The sequence below is a fragment of the Megascapheus bottae genome, chromosome 18 (assembly GCF_031878675.1).
Source record: "Megascapheus bottae isolate mThoBot1 chromosome 18, mThoBot2.hap1, whole genome shotgun sequence".
In the NCBI taxonomy this organism is placed as follows: Eukaryota; Metazoa; Chordata; class Mammalia; order Rodentia; family Geomyidae; genus Megascapheus; species Megascapheus bottae.
In genome coordinates, this window is record NC_143526.1 from 44,565,429 (window position 1) to 44,571,428 (window position 6,000).

A 6,000-nucleotide genomic window follows, 5' to 3' on the forward strand; every position below is an offset into this window, starting at 1 on the left:
GACGTTTGCACAAGTGTCCAAGCAACTGGTTGCCTGCTTTCCAGCATACAAGAGCTATTTGAAATGCTTTTCACTGGAATGTAAGATGATTTCCATTAGGAGAGTACGTTATGAGAGAGAGAGCTCTGAAATTTTTCATTTTCTTCCACTCATATTGGGCAAAGACATGATTCTGCACTGAAACTGTCAGCATTTATCTCAGCTTCCTAGAGTTGAAATACTGGGAGTATTGAGGTATCCGTGTGTGTGAATGTGTGTGTGTGTGTGTGTGTGTATGTGTGTGTACACACACATGTGCACATGCACTTGTAAGTGCTAGGGGCTGGAATTTGGGCCTGGGTGTTGTCCTTGAGCTGTTTGGCTCTACCACTTGCTGCAACTCCACTCCTGGTTTTTTGCTGGTTAAGTAGAAATACAAGTCCTGTGGACTTTCCTGCACCAGCTAGGTTTGAGCAGTGATCCTCGATTCTCAGCTTCCTAGGGTTATAGTCATGAGCCGCTGGTGCCCAGCTTTTGCTTTGTTTTGCTTTTTGGTAAGACTGGGGTTTGAACCCAGGGCTGTGTTTGCCAGGTCAGTGACTTGTAGAGCCTGTTAGGTTGAAGAAGAAGAAGAAGAAAAGTAAACTTCACAGCTCGCACCATTTTTGCAGACATTTAGTAATTATGACCTTAAGTAGACTTGGAATGACTTAGCTTTTTTATTTTCAGCATCTCCCAGGCAACAAGTAAAGAACCCAGAGGCTCATCTAAAAGGTGCATCTATGATGCCACTGTTAATGGGAAAAGAAAGGGCCAAAGGGTCCATTTCTCCTTATTAATATTCACTGTAGAATGAAACTTCCGGCCTCTGAGTAACAAAATGGGCGAGGTACCGCTCCATTAGCAAAGGGCACTTTAATTGTGGATCTGCGGTGACAGCGAAGCTCACTGAACCTGCCTGCCTAGAGGTATACTATCATCAACACTGAAAATGCCGGGGTGACCCGAATGGTGGGGCAGGGCAGGGCAGGTCTCGTTGCATATCAATGGGAACACATCAGAGGGTTTTTTTAATTTATTTTTTAATGGATAGGGATGGCCGGGACTCACCTAGTCATGGAGCTTAGACTCAAGGCCTAGGCACAGTCCCTGAGCACGTTTTGCTCAAGGTTGGTACTCTGCCACTTTGTGCTCCCATGCCACTTCTGGCTTTTGAGTGGTTGATTGGAGATGAGTCTCAAAATGACTTTCCTGCCTTCAAACCACAATCCTCAGGTCTCAGCTTCCTCAACACTTAGGATTACTAACATGAGCCACCAGCGCCCAGCAAGTTGACTTTGGTTTGTTTTTTTTGTTTGTTTGTTTGCCAGTCCTGAGCTTGAGCTCAGGGCCTGAGCACTGTCCTTGGATTTTCTCATGGCTAGAGCTCCACCACTTGAGCCTCAGCACCACTTCAGGCTTTTTTCTATGTACCTGGTATGGAGGAATCGAACCCAGGTCTTCGTGCATGTTAGGCAAGCACTCTACCACTAGGCCAAACTCCTGGCTCGACTTTGTTTTTTATGTGAGCTGTTTCCAACACAACAACTTCAGGTTAAAGGTAGCTTTGCTTTTCTGTTCTTAAATTCATTCACAGTGAACTAAGAGACAGTAGTGTTGGTAGGCAAGAGACAAAGTTAACGACTTTGTGGGTATTGAAAGGACAAGTTATGAAGTCTCAAGTTATTAGGATTTTTTTTTTGCCACCAGTCCTGGGGCTTGAACTTAGGGCCTTGGGTTTTCTCAAGGCTAGAGCTCTACCACTTGAGCCACAGCACCACTTCTGGCTTTTTTCTATGGATGTGGTACCTAGGAATCGAACCTGGGTCTTCATGCATGCTAGGCATGCACTCTACCACTGGGCCAAACTCCTGGCCCAGGCATGAGGCTTGAACTCACGGCCTGGGTGCTGTCTCTGAGCTTTTGTGCTCAAGGCTAGTGCTCTACCACTTTGAACCACAGCTCCACTTCTGGTTTTCTGATGGCTCCTTAGAGATAAGAGCTTCACAACCTTTCCTGCCCAGGCTGGCTTTGATCCTCAGTCCTCAGATTGCAGCCTCATGAGTAACTAGGGTTACGTTACAGGCCTGAGCCACAGGTGCACAGCTGGGGGTGATCACTGAATGCCGCAAACTTCCCTGAAAAATCATATCAGTTCAATGCCTGTCTGGAAAGCTCTAGACCCAGAGTTCAAACCCCAGTACTGCCATAAAGCAAAACAAAACACAGCCATTAGAAATAATGGCGATGGTGGAACTAGGTGCCAGTGGCTCACACCTGTAATCCTGGCTACTCAGGAAGCTGAGCTCTAAGGATCACAATTCAAAGCCAGAGGGGGCAGAAAAGCCCAAGAGACTCTTACCTCCAATAAACCACTCAAAAGCCGGAAATGGTGCTGTGGCTCAAAGTGGAAGAGCACTAGCCTTGAACAAAAGAGCTCAGGGACATTGTCCAGAATCTGAGTTCAAGCCCCACAACTGACAAAATAAAAGCACAAATCCTGTTAAGTGAGGTAAGCCAAGATCAGAGAGACAAATGGCACATGTTCTTTCTGCTATGCAAAAGTTAGATATAAAATGCACTGGGATATGACAAATTATGTAGGATTCTAGATATTCCCATAGAGTGAGACCGATAGTCTTAGGAGAGACTCATACGGGTACAATGCCTAAGCACTTCTTCATACTTATAAAAACATAGAGGTGGGGAACCAACTCCTAAGAGATGGAAACAAAAGACTTATTTAGGGTTTTCTTTTTCTAGTGATTCTGTGTTCTGTATGCATGATGCATCCACACGCATCTCAGCAGGAGCAGGACCCAGAATCTGAGGGAAAAGGGTGAAAAATGCAGCAGGGGCACACACTGGACAGACATCCACAGAAGTGAACTACAGAACTCATGGGAGGGAGGGCGGGAGGGAGGGAAGAGAATGAGGGAACAGATGACACCATGCGAACGGAAATGTGCTTATTACCTGACTAATGGCAATGTAAGCCCTCTGTATATCACCTCTAGAATAGCAGTAATTTTTTTAAAAGCCTTTGAACCAACAGTGAAAGTCCTTTTTAGCATTAGCTGCATTTAAATGATGTGCCAGCCAGGCACTGGTACTCTGAAGTCCTAGCTATTCAGGAAGCCAAGATCAGAGGATTGCAGTTCAAAAACAGCCCAAGCAGTAAAGTGCATGACTCTTATCACTGAAAAAAACAGAAGTAGCAGTATGGTTCAGGTGGTAGCACCAGCCATGGAATTTTGAAAAAGCTAGGGGACAGCAACCAAGCCCTGAGTTCAAGCCCCAGGACTGGCCCCGAAAAATTAAATAAAAAATAAAATGAGGCTGGAAATGTGGCTCAGTGGTAGACTGCTTACTAGTATGCATGAAGCCCTGGGTTTGAATCTTCAGTACCATAGACCAGAAAAGGCCACATGTGGCACTGTGGCTCAAGTGATGAGGCACTAGACTTGAGCAAAAGAAGCTCAGGGACAAAAAGAAAAACAAAAAGCAATTATGAGCAAGTTTTAAATGGTCCTAGAGTCTTTGAGGAGAACATGTGGAGAAGTGGAATTAAATTGTATTTACCATAATCTCAGAAAAATGAATGAGTCAAGGTCATTGTTCAAGGAGGCTTTTGGGCTACTGAAGGACATTTCTTAGAGTTAAATCAGTGGATGTCTGAGTTAATGTGTGATTTTGTTTGCTATGGTGTACAAAGCTTATAGGGTTACTGTAAAAAATAGCAATCAATCATGCTATATAAGTCAGTAATTCATTGTACCAATAATAATATAGATTCCATTGTTAGCCCCAGTATACAGTTGCATAACAAAATTATGTGTATTTAGTTTTTTGCACTGGACCTGGAGTTTGAATTCTGGACATGGCTGTTGCCCCTGAGCTTTTTTGCTTAGGGATACCGCTTTACCACTTGAGCCACAGCTGCACTTCAGCTTTTTGGTACTTTATTGGAGATAAGAGTCTCATGAGGGCCGGGTGTTGGTGGCTCACACCTGTAATCCTAGCTACACAGGAGACTGAGATCTGAGGACCTCGGTTCAAAGCCAACCCCGGGGCACTAAAGAACCTGAGACTCTTACCTCCAATTAACCACCAGAAAATGGGAAATGGGGCTGTGGCTTCAGGAGTAGGGTGGTGGCCTTGAGCTGAAAAGCTGGGAGACAGCACCCAGGCCCAGAGTTCAAGCCCTGTGTCCCACCAAAAAATAAAAAAAAAAAAGTTTGTTTCATGGGGGAGGGAAAGGGGGACAAAAACATGGTGAGAACGGGTATCAAGGTTCGAGAAGTAATGCACCCATTATCTAGGGAATGCAACTGTAACCCCTGCAGACAATAAAATACAATTAAAAAAAAAAAAAGAGTCTCATGGATTTTCCTGCCCAGGCTGGCTTCAAACCACAAACCACAATCTTCAGATCACAGCCTCCTGAAGAGCTGGGATTGATTACAGGCACCTAGGAACTATGTGTTTTGTTTTGTTTTGTTTTGTTTGTTTGTTTGCCAGTCCTGGGGCTTGAACTCAGGGCCTGAGCACTATCCCTGAGCTTCTTTTGCTCAAGGCAAGCACTCTCCCACTAAGCCACATTCCCAGCACAACCATGTGTATTTAGTACCTGCCTTTTTTACCATGGGTCTGCTGGAGCATTCTTTGTTTCTGTAGCAGAGGCTAAACAACATAAAAGTTTGTCTTCATTTTTCATAATGCTGTTTTCTTTTTAATCGCCCACATATGGATATGTGTATACACACAAAATGAAGAAAAGACAAATGACTTGAATGGCAAAGGAAAATGAGAAAAAGACAAAGGATTCTGCGTCGGAGAATAACAGGAAGGGAGGCAAAGGTTTCCTCAGGAGACCTCGGGCCCAGAGCAAGAAGCAGAGGAGCTGGGCAGAGCCAGGGACAGCGAAGAGGCAGAGAGCCCCTTGAACTGGGCAGATGGTGCCCAGCTGACTGCAGCTGAAAGCCGAAGGTGCTTCTCTTCTCCTCTACCGGCTTTCCTAGGCCAATCCATCACCATTTATTATTTGTATTGCCAAACATTTCTGCCACTGCAGAACCCTGCCTCTCTGGCTCAGAGGAATAAATAAATGACAGATCAGGACACGGTTTGAGGGCCCAAGAACTCACTCTGCATTATCACAGCACAAAGAAATCAGGGCCTCCGTAGGGAATTAAGCTTTCTGAGACATAAGGAAATGACAGACAGTTCTTTTATGACCTCCTTCCCCTTAGGAGGAAGTAACAGACGGTATTTACTACATTTTCCTGTTCCCCCGTTGCTACAAATTAAGAATCATCTGCTTTTACTTAGCTTCATTTAAAGACTCGAGGAGAGGGTGATGTTTTCACCGAGATACAAAAACAAATGATGACAGTGTTTCTGAAATGTCGGTCTGTTTGGAAGACTTCCAAACCCTGGGATGAACAGAGGTCCTCAAAAAGTAACAAATGACAAGAAGACCCACCATGCTGGTGGGTTCTGGTCCCAAAGAACCCCAAAGCTCCCCCCAGCAGCTGACACAAGCAATCTGCGCTCCTCCTTAAAGGCCTTGGTGAGGAGACAGAATGTGCCACGCACATGCCCGTGCGCGTGCGCACACAGCACGGAGCACTCTTCAGCCTTCCCTTTCCTTAAAGGTGAAACCAAAGCCCAGAGCCTGGTAGCCAGGGCCCGGCCAGCCTGGGTGAGCTCTGCCTTGTGGGAGCCGGAAACACACAAGGCCCCTCTTGACTGATGGGTCATGACAGAAACAAGCCCTTCATAGTCGCCTCTGAACCCAGGTGAGATCCCATCATGCACGCTCCAACACGCAGCTGGCAGCAAGTGGCCTCATGGCGGCTACTCGAGCAGGGGCAGTGGATGGCTTGCTCTGGGAACCCAGGCATAGCTCAGCTCCAAGACCTCACTGTGTCTCAGCTAGAGACTCTCAAGTCACATCCCACTGCCCACCTGACTGTATCA